The 19,736-nt window shown below is 39.1% G+C and overlaps 1 pseudogene; it reads right to left on the bottom strand.

Moving 5' to 3' along the window:
- Nucleotides 1-17,803: 17,803 nt before the first annotated feature.
- The window catches only part of LOC149163747 (cytochrome P450 716B1-like), a 48,411-nt pseudogene continuing 46,478 nt past the window's right edge, over nucleotides 17,804-19,736 (bottom strand).

Below are 19,736 nucleotides of genomic sequence, written 5' to 3'. Positions count from 1 at the left end.
TGGTCGTCAATCCAAAAATACCCCTGTTGCAAGTCACCCGGAGAAAGAAAATGCATCTCCCACTGCAATGAAGTCTACTCAAGATGGTAAACTCCCACTTAAGAATGGAAAAACATGTATGTTTACTCTGCCCTATCATGTTTATAACATTGATTACGATATTGTGGATGATGTCAAGAAGTCTAGGGCTAATATCACATATTTTGACTTTGTTAAAATTAACGCAGCAAAGAGATTTGCTGCTGAAAGCTATGAATGAGCAGAACTGCAAGACCCCCACCACCTCAAGCACCCAAACCAAGAAGCCAATATCCATACCTGTTAGTACCACTAGTGCAACCCAAATACCATCAGCTATGGAGGCCACGTTATCTAAAATGAATCGAAAACCCCAAGATGTCAGCGCAACCATGATAGGGAGGAAATAGAAATCTATGACTCCACCATTCCTCATTACGTTTGAAATTTTCAACATGAACGTCCACAATTGCTTGGAGATTCTAGTGCCTCATCCACTGTCATGCCTTATGTTGTTGCTAAAAGACTTCAGGCCATACTTGAAAAAATTGGAACTCGAATGATGCAATTAGATAGGACAAATGTGACAGTAATTGGAGAATTGAAGGATGTGTTGATTTGGATGGTTGCTAAACCACAGTACACATAGGTCAATGATATAGTGGTAGTCGATATACCTGAGGCCTATGGAATGTTGCTTAGCAGGGACTGGTCAGCAAAATTGAACAGATACTTCTCAACTAACTGGTCCCATCTCTTCTTGCCTCAGAGGGGAAAGGGTGATATGTTGAGAGTCGATAGGGAAAGATACATGAAGTATGTGGTAACGGAACTAAATGGTCCCAATGAACCTATAATGTTTACCAACTCCAGCCTTGGGAACTATAGTTTGTTATGAAACCAGCTCAAGAAAAGATAGAAAAGATAGATCAACGCCTTAGAATTCAGCCTCTTCGAGGGGGCAACCTCCTTTACATTACATAAATGAACAATGCTTGGATGATACAAATGAAAAGACCTCCTTTCTATATATAAGAGTCTAAGGGGTCATAACATAATCAGAGCCGACATAACAATAATAATGTAAGGGCACAATAATAACAATAGTGGGCTTCTATGGGGCACAATAGTAACAATATGGGCACTACATGGCTACATCAATATAATAAGTGGGTTGTACTAATAACAACAAGGGGTTACACTAGTAGTATAGGGGCCTAACATGCCCCTCTCTTTCAAAAAGCGTTGTCCTCAATGCTTGAGTAGTTCTTGATGCTTTTGTATAAAATTCTTGTCCTCCCATGTGGAATCTTCGGCGAGTAAGTTCTTCCACTTGATGAGATACTCTGAAATTGATCGATTTTGTAGCTTTCGGGTTCTTGTTTCCGTGACTGCTCTAGGTTCCAATATGATTTTTCCTTCCTTTTCAATTTCTGGAAATATTGTTTGAATTGGGATCTTTTGCAACTTTTGAATAAGTGGCCATACTTCTTCATCCTTCTTCCATTCATCCCTTGCTTCATTTATCCAATCTGGTTGGATAATAGAAATAGCACAAAAAAATGCTTCCACATCCTCATACTTGAAGAGTCTTCCCATTCGGTAAAGTCGCCATTTTTTAAGTGCATGTAGTATTGCCAACATTTCCTTCTCATAAATAGCTTGCTTGAGATGTAGCAGTAAAAATACCCAATCACCTACATCAAAACCTTTTTCACTACGATGTTTAACTACATGTTGTTTCATTTGATTTTGCACCGAAGTGGCATTATCCTTTAAAAGTTGGAGAACTTGTTGTTGATGCTCGATGTGATCTTTCACTGCTTGAACCTTTTTCTTCTTGATATGTCCTTCTATCTCTAGAGTTTGATGAGTGGCAATTTCTTCCAATGCTTTACAAGATATGGTCAGATTCATTTCTTGATGCTCGATGTGATCTTTCACTTCTTGAACCTTTTTCTTATTGATATGTCCTTCTATCTTGATAGTTTGAGGAGTGGTAATTTCGACCAATGAATTACAAGATATGGTTGGATTCATTTCTTCTTTCTTGATGTGATCTTTCACTTCTTGCACCTTTTTCTTCTTGATATGTCCTTCTATCTTGAGAGTTTGAGGAGTGGTAATTCTTGCCAATGCTTTACAAGATATGGTTTGATTCATTTCTTCTTTCTCTGGGGTGGGGTCTTGGTGTATATCCTCTTCTTTTGGTGTTTCTTGATCCTTTTCTTCCTCCTCTTCACATTCTATGTAAAATAATTTCTTCTCAGCACACTTATGACCTTTAGTGCATTTGCTATCACAATTGTAACAAAGCCCTTTTTCTCTTTTTTCTTCCAATTGTTGTGGTGTAACCCTTGTAGGTTGTGGAAGGTTAGGAGAAACAACACTTCCATCTTCATAGTTGTGATGGGTATGCTTCCTGGTTTCCATAATTTTTCTTTCCAATATGTCACAAAGCCCTTTTACTCTTTGCAATTGTTGTGGTGTTGCTCTCAAGAAGGTGTTTCTCTTTGTATCCTCATAATGTGCTACCATTTCCTCCGTGAAAATTGACCACGTAACAAGTTGTTTACGAGAACAAAGCCCTTCATACCATAAAAATTGATCTGGTTCTAAATATGAAGATGCAATACATACCTTTTGTAACAGTGGTACACCATGTAGATCAAAATATTGCTCCATCTGAAGTATCCAATTTACCGGATCCTTGCCATCAAACTTCCTCATCTTGCTTTTTCTTGATTTTAGGAGCTCGATCTTGAAAAGACTGTAACTATGTACTTTTGAATATTTAAGTTCTAAAATTGTGACCTGTATTAGCCCTCTGTGTCCTCTTTCCAATGCCACCAGTTTGATCCAAATTGGATTCTCCAAGAAAGAGTTATGCACAATCTCCCAAGATGACTTGATTTAGACCTTTCCAGAAGAGCGAACTTGTATTAAGTGCCACGTGTCACTGTTTCGACCTTTCGCTCTCAAAAACATATACAAGAAACTACAGTCCGTCCTCTTTCTATACCTTCTTACGAAATTTCAATCCGATGCTCAGAGAGAAAGTTATGATGATTTTCCCCAGGTCACCTATTTGGAATGTAATTCAGGAGTCTACAAAAAGACCAACTTCCTCAGATCATATCTATGAAAATATAGCGCGAAAAGCTCTGACATTTGGACCCAAGGTTCAGAGCGATTTCTTCTCAAATGGGTTTTTTTTTGCAACTTCTGAAATGTCGTAGAAAAATAGTTATAGTGAAAATTCCACGATGACCTATTTGGAGCCGCAAAACCCTAGAATCCAAAGCTCTAATACCAAATGTTATGAAACCAGCTCAAGAAAAGATAGAAAAGATAGATCAACACCTTAGAATTCAACCTCTTCGAGGGGGCAACCTCCTTTACATTACATAAATGAACAATTCTTGGATGATACAAATGAAAGGACCTCCTTTCTATATATAGGAGTCTAAGGGGTCATAACATAATCAGAGCCGACATAACAATAATAATGTAAGGGCACAATAATAACAATAGTGGGCTTCTATGGGGCACAATAGTAACAATATGGGCACTACATGGGTACATCAATATAATAAGTGGGTTGTACTAATAACAACAAGGGGTTACACTAGTAGTATAGGGGCCTAACATAGTTTCAATGTTTATACTACATAAACCTATTTTGGAGAGTTTCATGCAGAAACGATTGAAGAAAATTTGACACACACATATTTGGAAATTCCCTCCCATAATCCAACTGATGAGCTATCCTGTATGATGTAACATTAGATGCAATATTCTTAACACTCTATTTCTTAGGACCAATTTCTTAGATAGTAGTTCAATTGATGTAACATTAGATGCAATATTCTGGACACTCTATTTTGATGGTTCTAACTGCCTTGAAGGTGCAGGTGCTGGAAGTATTCTCATTGACCTGCAAGGGAACCAACATCTAATGGCCAACCGGTTGGAGTTCGCATGCACCAACAACACAATGGAATATGAGGGCCTGCTGCAAGGCCTGAAGAAAGCCATTGGTATGAATGTGAAAAATCTTAAAGTTTTTGGTGACTCACAGATAATCGTAGATCAGGTAAGGAAAAGGATACATTGCAATTCTCCACACCTGGTGAGGTACCAGCATGAGGTATGGGATTTAATTGATAGTTTTGATTCCTTTAATATTACATACATACCTCGAGGCCAAAACCAAGATGCTGATCTGATGGTTAATATGGTTGCTAAACTTTTCCCTGATTTTAGATTGAAGAAAAATAAATGTTTTGTTGAATTGATTTTTAGACCGTCTGTGCTTGATAACACATCAAATTGGCAGGTTTTCGAAGATGATGAGAAAATCCTTGAGTTCCTACACTGTGAGAAGACATTCAAGAGTGCAGTCATTGATGAAAAGGAGCATGACAAGCTTATGAATGAAAGGGAAGATGAGGAAAAGGATTAACCCAATGTGATTCCAAAATCAGTGGTTAGGATGGAGCACTTGTATGACTTGCATGATACATTCAAGAAACCTACTAACTACAAAATATGGAGCTCATCCATGAAGTATGAAATGATCAACCTTGGGACCGAAAAATACCCAAAAAATTTCAATCTGGGCCTGGGGTGCTCTCCGCAAGAAAAGGCTTCATTTTTCAAACTATTTAAAGAATACAAGGATGTCTTTGCATGGACATATGAAGACATAAAGACCTTTGATACTAGTATTATGAAACATGTGATCCCCTTGGAAAAGGAGGCCAAGCCGTACTAGAAGCTATGTAAGATGCATCCAAGCCTAGAACCATTGGTGAGGAAAGAACTGAACAAGATGCTAGATGCTAAAATCATATTCCTGGTTAGACACACTCACTCGGTAGCCAATCTCGTGCCAGTAAGAAAGAAAAATGGAGACATTAGGCTGTGTATTGATTTCAAAAACCTGAATAGAGCGTCCCAAAATGATAACTATCCTGTCCCTTCTATGGAACACATCCTTCAATGCATTTCTAGGTCTGAAATGTTCTCCCTATTAGATGGGCTTTCAGGATATAATTAGGTACTGGTATCTCATGGGGATCAGCTTAAGACAACATTCAACACCAAATGGGGCACCTACGCATACTGTAAAATGCCTTTTGGGCTCATTCATGCGGGTGCCACATTCCAGAGAGCTATGGACATAGCCTTTCGATGGTTGATGAACAGATCGGTAGTGGTGTACATGGATGACATCACTGTGTATTCATATCACAGGAGGGATCACATTTATCACCTGAGGCAGATTTCCAAAAGATGTCGAAGGAATGGAATTTCTTTGAATCCCAAGAAGAGCATCTTTGTAGCCATAGAGGGGAAATTACTGGGCCATATTCTTTCTAAAGATGGAATTGTGATTGATCCTGAAAGAATACAAACCATCATGCGAATACAACCCCCTACCAATAAAAAAGCCATGCAATCTATCTTCGAGAGGATTAATTTCATTAGAAAATTCATCTCAGGCTTTGCTGAAATAGTACGCCCCTTGCAGCTGATGATCAAGAAAGACGTTGTGTATAAAGGGAGCAAGGAAGCCAAGGAAGCATTTCGACGAATCAAGGAAGCCATTGTTGAAGCTCTTGCACTGGTCAGCCCTAATTTCGGCAAAAGATTCTTCTTATACACCTTTGCTTCTGACCTTTCATATGCCGCAATTCTCACTCAAAAAAATAATGATGGCAATGAACTCCCCATTTCCTACATGAGTTCAAATATCCAAGGAGCGGAACTGAATTACCCAGACGTGGAGAAACAGGGCTATGCAGTTTTCAAGGCCATTAAACATTTCCACCCTTACTTACTAAAGGCCAAGACCAAAGTCATCGTGCCCCATCTTGCTGTAAGAGCCCTCTTCATGTAGAAAGAAATGGGTGAAGGAAGAGGGAACTGGATAACCGCCCTTCAAGAGTTTGACTGGGAGATAAAGCCGACACAGATAGTTCAAGGGCAGGGACTTTGTAGGCTGGCGGCAAAAGTCTTAGCAGACCAAAAGGAGGCATCTGAAGAATCAAGAACGTTGAGCGTGCAATACACACAAAGGGAACTCAGGGAGGAGCTCTTATGGAGTAACGAAGCGTTGATGTATGAGCGAGAAGCATCAGAAACGTTTTTGGACCCTGAGTCGTGGTACCACAACATACGCTTCTATCTAGTGCGGGGTTCATGTCTTGAACACATGGATGCATCACAGAGGAGAGCACTTAGATTGAAATCCAATCTGTATCATTTGGCTAACAACATCTTATACAGAAAAAATCATGATGGAATCTGGCTGAGGTGTTTGGAGAAAGATGATGCCAACCATGTATTGAAAGAAATGCACGACGGTCCAGCAGGTGGTCACTATGGCGGAGAGACCACTGCTCACAAAATATTGATAGCTGGATATTATTGACCCATAGTGTTTAGAGTCTCGCATGCCTATGCTCGCAAATGCAAGGCATGCCAAACGCCACAGGACGAGAAAGAAAGCTCGTTGTTCCCCTCAGGCCTGTCATGATTTACTGACCATTCCAACAATGGGGCCTAGATGTCATAGGTGAGATCACTCAAAATTCCTCACAGCAGCACAAGTACATACTCACAGCGACTGATTACTTCACCAGATGGACCAAAGCCATCCTGCTTTGGAAGGTGAACGAAGAAGAGGTAATATCATTCATTGAGAAATTCTTTATCAATAGGTATGGCATCCCTGATGCTCTCATTTTTTATAATGCTTCTTACTTTTCATATTTGAGACTGACTGATTTTTCCATTGATAAGTCAATCCACATAGAATATGTAGCAAACTATTACCCCTAGGGAAACGGAGTTGCAGAGTCTTCCAATAAGAACCTTATCCGCATAATCTGCAAGTCAGTCGCTGATAACCAGAGGAACTGACGCAACACCTTGACAAATTCCCTTTGGGCCGATAGGGTCACCCCTAAAGCAGCCTTAGGAAACTCTCCATACCTCATAGTCTATGGATAGGAAGCCATCTTGCCCCCACACGTTGCCGTTCCATCCTTACAGCTTTCCCAAGCTTCAAGAGGAACCCCTTCAGCCTTGCTTCAAGAAACAATCGACCAACTAATGGAGCTAGAGGAATTAAGGGATAAAGCCAGAATTAAATTCAAAAATCACCAAATGATTGTAAAAAAATGGTTTGATCATCATCTGGCGGGAGATAATGATTTCCAAGTGGGGGAGCTAGTCCTGAAATGGGACAAGCTGAGTGAGCCAAAGGGTAAACACACAAAATTCCAACACCTATGGCTGGGCCCATTCCAAGTTGTTGAAAATATTGGTCAAGGGACTTACAGGTTGAAAAAATTAGAGGGAGAGACTGAAAAGCTCCTTGTTAATGGCCAACATTTGAAGAGATACTTCCAGTAGCCACCACATTAGTGGTTGCCTCCTCAGTATGTTAGAGTTCATTTCATTTTTTTTGTTAGTTTAGTTGTATTTCTGTCCTTTCCTTTGTTTTCTGCCAAGTCTATTCTCCTGTTGTTTTGAATTACATTCCTTTTCAACCAGTTGATTGTATTCCTCCAGTCTCGTTCTACCTTTTAGATTTGCCCTCATTCACTACTCTCTGCCTTTCCCTTCCTCGTTAGCTTGTTGATGATTCTTTTGTTCCTGAATCCATCATTTCCCCGCAAATCAAACAAACCTTCTATCAGCCCATGAGCACTTGCGAATTAGCAGTGGAATGCAAACTGAAACCCCTCATTGACATTTGTTGGGAACTGTGTGAGATCTGTTGATAACTTCGATATCTAGAGCATGTAGAGGCATCTTTATAAATCAAAAAATGTGTAACTACAGCTAGACTGGCATGGAGGAATGTTGCATTTAAATAAATCCCACTCAGACCTAGCCTATACTTGCTTGTAAGGTTTACAGTCATTCTCCATTGGTCCCATCCACCACACTAGATGTTCTAATACCTGTTACTCACAAGTAAACCTCCTTTCATGGGCTAAGCTCACTGTCTCATACTCTGTGGCAAATCTAATTGTGCTCTAGTCCTTGTGCCTGAAACTGGAAGGGCTTATCTAAAAAGAAATGAAATGTCAAGTCCTTGTGCCAATCTGGAAGGACAGGTTGTCTGGGAAGCAGGTTAGAGTAAGGACTGTTGCTGGGCTCAGAGTACCGGTTGACACAGCAAGCCCAACCTTGCTTAAACGATTTAAAAATATGGCATGACCCATGACTGCACCCCATTCAATCAATGAAAATATAACAGTGAAATTCTCATACAAAGTGCAAGAAAACATATCTAGATTAAGCTTGAGGAGCAATAAAGAGCTGAGGTACACACCTAAACAGGTATGGACAGACCAGTGACAGCCCCAAATGGATTTTTGAAAGTGGGAAACAGGTAAAGGAAGGTCAATAAACCCCATAATACTACCCTCGGAGAATGCCTATCAAAATCATATCAGCAAGCAGAAGCTATTTGTCTCTATCCCTCCCGAAGCAGTTAATGTTTAAGTGGAACCCATGCTTGTCCATCTATATAGTTTGCATTTCAAGTTTACCTTAACACCCTGCTTTTTTATTGATCCAAGGTTTATTTGGAAACAGAGATAACTGGTTCACCCAATGGTTCGCCATTTGTTGTGGCCACAACTACCACCCTATTGGAACATGCTCTTACAACAAATTTTCAATGGGTCCACTAGAAGTTTGATTTTTCATCTTTCGGAATGATCTGTTTTATCACATGGATGTTAACTCCTTGCCGAGTCAAATTTTCAAGGCCTGATGGTCCTCTGCTGCATGGGTCATTCATGACACAGCGTGTCCATTTATTCTCTCCCTTCATCGAGATCTTTCAATCTTCACAAACATGCATGGTACATTGGCACCCACACAAACCATCACCCCTACCCTTATTATAATCGTTTGTTGGTTTAACTCGCAAAACCCCATTGCGTCATTATTCCCATTACAATTATTTATAGCGAAAATCCTTCACAAAGCATGCATAAACCCTTTTGGGCCCATCGCAAATAACACAAGGCATTCATGGCTTCTGGACTCGACAGGTTTTATTAACTCAAATGTATACATTTCGGGTCCAGAGCCCCATTGTAGATCGCTATCGGCCCAGCCCCAAAGCTATATAGAAAGGGCGCATAAATATCCCGGACCCGTCGATGATTATAAAACCAGGCACATTAATTTTCAAGTCTGGCCTTATGGCCAGATACGTAGGTTTTTCGCTTATACCCTTGTGTTTTCGGAAAAACAATATAGTCGAGGTTTTCCAAAGGGAAAGTTAACCTTGTGGACTCGAAGGGATTTATGAACCTTAACTTATATGTGCTTCGGGTCCGTATCCCCATCGCATATCGCATATCGGCGGGAGCCCGGGCCTTATACATATTACGCGCAGTGATATATCAGCCCCGCCGACCTATAAAATACAATATATATATTTTCGGGTCCAGAGCCCTATCACATATTGCGATCAGTGAATCCCCAGGCTTTGCCTATTGTGATATGTGATAGGTCAGACCTGGCGATATTTATAGACTCCACCACATAAATTTTGAGGTCTGGCCTAAGTGGTTGGGGTGGAATTTTCAGTGTTTTCCCATGTTTTTCCAAATTTTCCGAAATTACAAAGCCTCGGGTTTTCAGTGTAAAAGAAGGACTTGTGAAGTCTCGATAGTGTGATTGCACATCAGGGAGGTGGAAAGCATGGGTATTGCGACCCGCAGAGGGGCCGATACCCGATTGCGATTTAAAAGAAGCCCTAAAAAACTGTGCCAAGCCTATGGGTTGAGCGGGAAACTGTATATTGAATGTGTATCAGGCATAAATCTTTCACACTTGTGTCGAAGTTTATAAATGGAACGAAGGCATCATTTACATTGATTGAACATTTTTGTTTCATTATTCACAATCATCAAGCTCATGATAGCTATCCTTGTAGGTGAAAAGTAAAGGCGCAAAAGGGGATTCGAAGAGCCATGTATGCAGAAGTGTTGCGTTCAAGGGTCTGGTTGCAAGCATTCCTGGTCAGAACCCCATGTGTTGCCTGTACATTGCGTAAGCAGAGATGTCCCGGTCTTCATCATGAGAAGGCAACATATAGTCACCCTTTTACCAACATCTGTTCTCTTCCTCAGGGAAGGAATCAATATGGCCGTTATGCTTTCTACGTGCCAGTGGTTGCACTGCCGATCCTATATCTGTGTACTCGATTTGCAAATATAAAACAGTGGGAATATGAAGAGGTAGGGTAGACATATAGTTAGGGATTTTTGCATAAGTATTACCTGCGAAGAGGAGAAATGGCTTTTGATTTTCAGAAAAGAACAGTTTTGCTTTATTGTGAATAAGGAGGACTGTTTTAGCGAAAGAAGGAGCCTTTAGTTTCAGACTGATTGTATTGTTTTGGATCAGAGTGTTGTTACTGGCATGAATGTTAATGTGATTTATATTTATGAATATTGATGACTTACAATTCACTATTAGTCTTGTTAAATTGAATGTGATTTAGTTTCACAGTTAACTTGTGAATGGTCCCTGATTTGAAACTAAATTAAACATCAGTTGTAGTTTTGATTCCATAGAATATTGTGGATTCCTATATCAGTGATTGGATTGCAATTTAACTTTAATACAGTCTTGTCCAGCTGTGAATTCAATGATTGATTCATTTGGACTTTAATATATGCATGATGTTTAACCTTCTTTATCACACTCCTGCTGAACATATATATGATGTTTAAACCTCTGTATTATGCTCTTGCAGGATAGATCAGGATAGCTAGGACTAGATTAGAGTAGTTAGAAGTAGTATAGATATGATTTAATAAATAGAGGTTAGTTGTTTCATTTTGTTGATCTAATTGAAGTCTTCCTCCCGGAAGCAATCTTTCGACACGTTCAAACGGTTTACGGGGTCCCTTAAAACCCGTCGGAGCTAGCCATTCCAAACAAAAGTAGGTCCAATTGGGGCTTACGATTAGGTTAGTTCCCCTTTTTGGCATAGTGCACATTAGCTATGTCAACAGGATCATAGGTGCTACATACATGAATTTAGAAGCTAGAGAAAGTGATTATATTATGAATCCTATGTGTTGGCACTTTATTCTTTCATGAGACTATTAGGTTTTGATCAGTGAAGCATGATCATTTGTTTTCCCTTCAAAGATTTTGCTTTGGCTACGTGAAGTTATGGCACTATGCATTGATTTATGGAGCCACTACATTCAGCTATGAAGATCCATCAATTTGTAAGCAAACCTATACTTTTGTGAGTCTACCACCACACTTGTGTAAATTGTGAATCTACACGGTCTGGATATTAGTAGACATTCTGAAAGCCGGGGAATTTTTGTGTGTTGAGCACTCAGTCTAGCGTGTGGAGATTTGCCTTAGTTGGTATGAATCGTATGAGGAAAATGTGACCGTTGCCTATGTGGAGCCAACTGGACTTGAAGGTTTCAGCTTAGTTTCTTTTCAGCAAGTGTAATGGTTACACTGGGAGTAGCGTTATGGGGTTGTGGCATTGTATGAGGAGGACGTTGATCTTGGCGCAATGGTGTTATAGTTTCCCAAGAGTTAAAAGGGTGTTGTTGTGTTGAAAATTTGAGGAATTGAGCTTGTAGAGGTGTAGTTGAGTTTGACCTGCATCTTGCATGTTGAGGTGTAGTTGAGCTTGTGGTTTGAAGTTGGGAACTAGCCCTGGTAGCCATCAGTCTATGTAGAGAGGAAGATAGAAGCCCGAAAGAAAGAGTCACTTAGCGTGAATGAGTTGATTGTGTTGAAAGTATCATAGGTGAAATCGAGACAAACTACACTGATTAATGAAGAAAGTATGTCTATAGCTGACAGTAAAGAAGCATGTGAACAACTATGTGAACCCTTGGTAACTTCAGTTAAATATGATGATGAATTTTTTTCAAGAGAAGTTTGGTTACAAATGTTGTAGGAGAAGAAACTTATGGATGATTTGTTAATTGGAATATTATCTCTACTTACAAATCAATTGGATGAGCTAGATGAAACTAAATATAAAGATTTGGTAGAGGAAGACAAAGATGAAGATGAAAAGCACTCAAATTATGATTTAGTGAATCTCATGAATGTTTACTTGTGTACAAGTATTGGTGGCAGCTAGGAAGAAGCAACCAAAAAAGGAGAGTATAACTCACTTGTAATGTCTATCTACAATCAAGACTTGAACTTTGTCAAAAAAAACATAAATGAGTCAATTCAACAATACTTAAAAACTCTCAATGATGGAAGTGAACGTGTTGAAAAAGAAGTTGAAATGCATTGACATCATCCTATTTATAACGACGATCAATATCGAGTGAAGACATATTTCATTAAATTTGGAATTAAATAGTGGATTTAGAATTTCAAAATAACCAAAAAACTCAATTCTGGTGTTGTCCTTGTAATAAAATGTTTCCAATTTTAATGAAATATGTCATAGTGTTCATGGTCTCGAGTAAGAAGAAGAAGAAAAAAGTTTGGAGCAAGAAGTTTAGGAAAAAATTTCATCAATATATTGTAGCAAAGAAAGTCAAAATGAAATATGTGAGTCAAGTTTGTAAGCCTAGATGAGATTGAGATGAGAAGGCGAGTTAAAATATAAGCAGTGATTAAGAGGAGGTGTCAGAATAATAATAACACCCATTATTCTCATGATGGCAATGACTGTTTTATAGCCGTTGACAGGTTTAGGTAGAAAATAAATGAGAGTTGGTGAAATCCCTTTAGATTCTCATGGTGGCTTCATGTATAAATTTCAGCGTTTGGGAATCAAATTGTCAAGCTTTCTATGTGAGTTTTTCCTATGACCCGCCAGGGAGATAATGACATATAGAAGAATCTGCGATGGTCCTTTCTCAAGAGTTAAAAGGGTGTTGTTCTGCTGAAAATTTGAGGAATTGAGCTTGTAGAGGTGTTGTTGAGTTTGACCTGCATCTTGTACATGGAGGTGTAGTTGAGCTTGTGGTTTGAAGTTGAGAACTAGTCATGGCAACCATCAGTCTATGTAGAGAGGAAGATAGCAGCCCGAAGGAAGGAGTCACTTAGAGTGAAGGAGTTGATTGTGGCTAAAGTGTCATAAGTGAAATCGATACAAACTAAAATAATTAATGAAATAAAGTATGTCTATAGCTGACATTAAAGAAGCATGTGAACCCGTCTGTGAACCCTTGGTAACCTTAGTTAAATATGATGATGAGTTTTTTTCAAGAGAAGGTTATTTACAAATGTTGCAGGAGAATAAACTTGTGGATGATTTGTTAATTGGAATATTGAATCTACTTGCATATCAATTGGATGAGTCACATGAAACTGAATATAAATAATTGGTAGTTGAAGACAATGTTGGAGCTGAAAAGCACTCAAATTATGATTTAGTGAATCTCATGAATGTTTATCTGTGTACAAGTATTGGTGGCAGCGAGAAAGAAGCAACAAAAAGAGGAAGAGTATAACTCATTTGTAATGTCTATCTACAATCAAGACTTGAACTTTGTTGAAAACAACATAAATGAGTCAATTCAACAATACATAAAAACTCTCAATGATGGAAGTGAACGTGTTGAAAAATGAGTTGAAATGCATTGACATCACCCTAGTTATAACGAGGAGCATTATCCAGTGTTCATGTTCTCGAGTAAGAAGAAGAAAAAAAAAGTTTGGAGCAAGAAGTTCAAGAAAAAGTTTCATCAATATACTGTAGCAAAGAAAGTCAAAATGAAATATTTGAGTCAAGTTTGTCAGCCTAGCTAAGATTGAGATGCGCAGGCGAGTTAAAATATAAGTCGTTATTAAGGGGAGGTGTCAGAATAATAATAACACCCATTGTTCTCATGATGGTAGTGATTGTTCTATAGTCGTTGACAGTTTTAGGTAGAAAATAGGTGAGACTTGGTAAAATCCCTATAGATTCTCGGGGTGGCTTCATGTATAAATTGCAGCATTTGGGAATGAAATCGTTAAGATTTCTGTGTGAGTTTTTCCTATGGCCTGGTGGGGCAACAGTGACATATAGAAGAATCTGTGATAGTCCTTTCTCAAGATTTAAAAGGGTGTTGTTCTCTTGAAAATTTGAGGAATTGATCTTGTACAGGTGTTGTTGAGTTTGACCTACATCTTGCATGTGGAGGTGTAGTTGAACTTGTGGTTTAAAGTTGAGAACCAGTTGTGGCAGCGATCACTCTATGTAAAGAGGAAGATAGCAGCCCAAAAGAAAAAGTCACTTACCATGAAGGAATTGATTGCGTTGAAAGTTTTATAAGTGAAATCGAAACAAACTACAATGATTAATGAAGAAAGTATGTCTATAGCTGACAATAAAGAAGGATGTGCACTATGTGAACCCTTGGTAACTTCAGTTAAATATGATGATGAAATTTTTTCAAGAGAAGGTTGGTTACAAATGGTGTAGGAGAAGAAACTTACAGATGATTTGTTAACTGGAATATTAACTCTGCTTGCAAATCAATTGGATGAGCCAGATGAAACTGAATATACATATTTGGTAGATGAAAACAAAGATGAAGATGAAAAGCCCTCAAATTATGATTTAGTGAATCTCATGAATGTTTACCTGTGTACAAGTATTGGTGGTAGCCAGGAAGAAGCAACAAAAAAAGACGAGTAAAACTCACTTGTAATGTCTATCTACAATAAAGACTTGAACTTTGTTGAAAACAACATAAATGAGTCAATTCAACAATACATAAAAACTCTCAATGATGGAAGTGGACGTGTTGAAAAAGGAGTTGAAATGCATTGAAATCATCCTAGTTATAACAAGGAGCAATATCGAGTGTTAATGATCTGGAGAAAGAAGAAGAAGAAAAAGTTTAGAGCAAGAAGTTCAAGAAAAAATTTCATCAATATACTGTAGCAAAGAAAGTCAAAATGAAATATTTGAGTCAATTTTGTAAGCCTAGCTGAGATTGAGATGAGTAGGTGAGTTAAAATATAAGTCATCATTAAGGGGAGGTGTCAAAATAATAATAACGCCCATTGTTCTCATGATGGCAATGATTGTTCTATAGTCGTCAGGTAGGTTTAGGTAGAAAATAAATGAGAGTCGGTGAAATCCGTTTAGATTCTTGAGGTGGATCCATGTATAAACTGCAGCATTTGGGAATGAAATCATCAAGGTTTATGTGTGAGTTTTTCCTATAGCCTGTCGAGGAGACATTGACATATAGAAGAATTTGTGATAGTCCTTTCTCAAGAGTTAAAAGCATGTTGTTTTGCTGAAAATTTCAGGAATTGAGCTTATAGAGGTGTTGTTGAGTTTGACGTGCATCTTACATGCGGATATGTAGTTGAGCTTGTGGTTTGAAGTTGAGAACTAGTCGTGGCAGCCATCAGTCTATGTAGAGAGGAAGATAGCAGCCTGAAAGAAAGAGTCCCTTAGCATGAAGGAGTTGATTGTGTTGAAAGTATCATAAGTGAAATCGAAACAAACTACAATGATTAATGAAGAAAGTATGTGTATAATTGACAATCAAGAAGCATGTGAACCACTATGTGAACCCTTTGATAACTTTTTTTTTTCTCGGTAAAAAAATAATCTATTAAAATATGTACAGAGGTCAAAAATACATCGAAAATACATCATGGCGAAACCAGTGAGAGACAGGCTCTGGGCATAACACCCGAGAGCTGATAATGCACCAAACACAAAAGCTATATCTCGCCGACGCAGGGGCACCAGACTAAGACCGAGACTGACCACAGTAGCAAGCCAGCGCAGGGGCAACAAACTAAAAACCAAGGCTGACCATAGGAGAAAGCCCACGCAGGGGCATCAGACAAAAAGGAGATTGACCACCAGAGCAGGCCCCTACAGGGGCACCATCCATTTCCTCCCTCGCAGGGGAGACTGTTCTTGCCCAATCCATTAACAAAAATTCCGAAACAGAGATGACAAAACAGAAAACGAAAGAGACCATAACTGAACCAAATACAAATAGCCGATAAGACCAGTAGACCAGGCGAAAAGCCAATAGAACCTTGAGTGCGGGCGCCTTCATTCATCCATTTGCTCTTCCTCAATTCGGCACCACCCATAGGTTTCTCTTTCAGCATCAGTAGGAAATGTCGCTGCCTCTTCCCCAGTTTCCGTCTTTTGAACGTTCTGAGTTTGCTTAGCATTTTCCGAGTCTGAAGCCGGTCCCTTTGCCTCCTGCTCCTTATCAGCTTCCGGAGCCTGCACTGCTTGCCCTGGGTTGACATTCATCCGTTGCCTTTGTTCATCCATGGAGTCGTCATCGTCTTGAGCATTTTCTACAAACAGGATAGAAACATGCGCGCTGATCCTTGGATTATTTGTGGAGCTGGTGAAATTGCAGATGGTGGAGCCAAAAGCTGGCAAGGTAGCCGAGCCCGAGGCCCCTGCATCCAGGAATTGACTGGAGTGTAGGGGGTTGGCTCCAATAGAGCTAGCAAGATTGCAGTGGCAGCAATGGCCAACACTGTCCCCTTCATGCCTGCGAGAAACCCCCCCTCTGGAAGTGCCTCGACGGCTAAGCATACTCTGTCGAGGTCTCACCATTGAGGGACGAGAATTCCAACAAGCCGCGAGATGAACTAGACTTTCTGCTACCAGAGTCGAACGAGTGATGAGCCCGTCCGTCTGAGAAGGTATCTCTACGAAGACAGAGAGGCCAGTCGTGTGCATAACCACCAACATTCCCTGCTTATACCCTGTTTTATTCCCATCCTTCTCACCTACCCTGCTCGGGATCACATCCGCCATAACTGTTGCCATCCGCTGGGCCGAATAACTTCTCCAGGCATTTACTATCCCATGCCTCTTTGCCTTAAACCGCCTGCGTCCTTTCTTGTTGTTCGTTGTGGGTGCCATGTGATAGCCGAAGGTCGGCATGTGTCCAGCCACCCACGCCTATCCCGTCTCACATATCACCCGCATCGAGGGAATTCTTTGATAACTTCAGTTAAATATGATGATGACATTTTTTCAAGAGAAGGTTGGTTACAAATGTTGCGGGGGAAGAAACTTGTGGATGATTTGTTAATTGGAATATTAACTCTCCTTGTAAATCAATTGGATGAGCCAGATGAAACTAAATATAAAGATTTAGTAGATAAAGACAAAGATGAAGATGAAAAGCACTCAAATTATGATTTAGTGAATCTCATGAATGTTTACCTGTGTACAAGTTTTGGTGGCAGCCAAGAGGAAGCAACAAAAAAAGAAGATTATAACTCACTTGTAATGTTTACCTACGATCAAGAATTGAAGTTTGTTGAAAACAACATAAATGAGTCAATTCAACAATACATAAAAACTTTCAATGATGGAAGTGAACGTGTTGAAAAAGGAGTTGAAATGCATTAACATCATCCTAGGTATAACCAGGAGCAATATCCAGTGTTCATGATCTGGAGAAAGAAGAAGGAAAACAAGTTTGGAGCAAGATGTTCAAGAAAGAATTTCATCAATATATTGTAGCAAAGAAAGTCAAAATGAAATATTTGAATCAAGTTAGTAAGCCTAGTTGAGATTGAGATGAACAAGGGAGTTAAAATATAAGAGGAGGTGTCAGAATAATAATAATACTCATTATTCTCACCATGGCAATGACTGTTTTATAGCCGTCTATCAGGTTTAGGTAAAAAATAAATCAGAGTCAGTGAAATCCCTGTAGATTCTGGGGGTGGCTTCATGTATAAATTGCAGCGTTTGCGAATGAAATTGTCAAGCTTTCTGTGTGAGTTTTTCCTATTACCGGCGGGGAGACAGTGACATATAGAATAATCTGCGATAGTCCTCTCTGCAGCGCCATAGAATAATGCGAAAGACGTGGTTAGTCGTCTGGATCGTTTGTACTAGCGATTGAGGCTCAACCAGGTCACGTTTGGTCATCAAGTACGTTTGCCCCACGAAATTCTAAAGGACATCCGGCCTGAGGAACCTCAAGAGCATTTTCCTTATCCTCTTGGCATCGTCTCCAGAGGCATTAAGTACAGCACTCCCAAACAGTTTCCTCACGGAGCTGTGCCATTAGCACGCACGTTACTAATTTGTTCTTGTTGGCGAACAAGAAGTGGATGCTTTCGCGGCTGCAAAACATGTCAGTTGGGTAGCAGACAAAGGATGTGGTAAACACGTTTCCATATTTTTTGAGTTCGACTGGACTTCCTCTACTTTGGCATCCAATGAGTTGTAATATCTCGCCAGTGAAAGGCCATCCCAAGCTGTCGGGTGGAGTTAATGACGAAGTTCTAGGTCTGCGGTTTTTGATTAGAGAAAACGAGAAGACAAGTCCGAGAAGAAATGCGTAAAATAGCGAGAGAGTCAAGGGTGGCTTCTCAAATTGTTGAGCCTTATGCACGGCCCACTCGTGTGCGTGCGTTCCAATCTATCGGCATATCTTAGGGTAATCAAATAAAATGGCTTGCAGTCCGAAAATAAAATGTATGAGCCGAAAGCGTTTGATCACAGACGTGCTATCGGTCATTCTTGAGCGTCACAACTACATAGATGTCCTGGGTTAATAACACATGCGAGATCTTATTTCTTATGAGTGTTTCAAAGATTTCTAAACGATTCTTTTTCTAGAGACGATCAAAATAAAACACAGTCATATGGCATAAAATGCTTCGATTTAATTTAACCTCTCCATTCAGGCTACGCCATTTGACATTGCTTTTGAAACGATCGTAGTCCGACATATCATTTTGGACAGATGGAACGTAATTCGTTGTAGGTCAGTGAATGTAAGTTTAGGTCCTTCCACGGTCGACAAAAGGAATGTAAGTATAGTCTGACCTTACCTCTACATATAGGCTAACCCATTTGAGTACATATGCTTTTCAAAAGAAGGTACTTCGTTGTATTACTCGGATGGGAAAGTTAGTTTCCTGCAAGGTTGACAAAATGAATGCGATTATAAATCTATCACATGGGAGGGACAAGGTTTTGATAAACTCATGCAAGGGAAGTGTAGATTACATGGGGAAGATTTCCATGGCTCACCCAACGTAAGGTTCTAAACACAAGGGTCCACGATGATAAACTCGTACAACGAAAGTGCACTTTATGTTGGGGAATTTTCCACGTCACTCCTTAAACATTAGCATGGTCTCTATTCACTTTTTGTTGTCAAGGAGTGTTTTGCATCCTAATATGCTAGGTTGGTTTATATCTAATAATCTCTCTTTTAAATAGAAGGAAATAAAATTATTGTTGCTAGAAGTGATGTCGTAATTTGTACATTTAAATTTAATATTATATTTTAAAAATAAAAAGGTTTAATTAGATTTATTTATCATTTAATAAATTGGTTGGATTCTAAAATTAGAATAAAATGAAAATCATGAGTTTTTTTCTTTTCAGTAATATAATATGCATTTAATTATAATGATTTTTTTTGGATTTGATTTTTAATGCAACAATTTTTGGTTGATTTTCCATGTAAAAAATATAAGATCAAGATCATGAGACATGTTGTAGCATTTTTTGGTTTTGATAAGATAGAATAAAATAATCAAAAAATAAAAAAATATATTTTGAAAAAATGTTAAGTTAGGATATGGACATAAAAATAATAATTTTTTTTTTGAAAATATCTTGATGATGATGTCCATATCAAAGAAAATGTTAGGTTAGATATCCTAAAAAATCAAGACAAAAAGAAAATGTTAGGTTAGAAAGA

The sequence above is a fragment of the Pinus tabuliformis genome, chromosome 5_1, assembly GCF_031772625.1.
Source record: "Pinus tabuliformis cultivar Carrire ecotype Pingquan chromosome 5_1, CPIR1, whole genome shotgun sequence".
Lineage (NCBI taxonomy): Eukaryota > Viridiplantae > Streptophyta > Pinopsida > Pinales > Pinaceae > Pinus > Pinus tabuliformis.
This window is presented reverse-complemented; position numbering and strand designations above follow the sequence as displayed.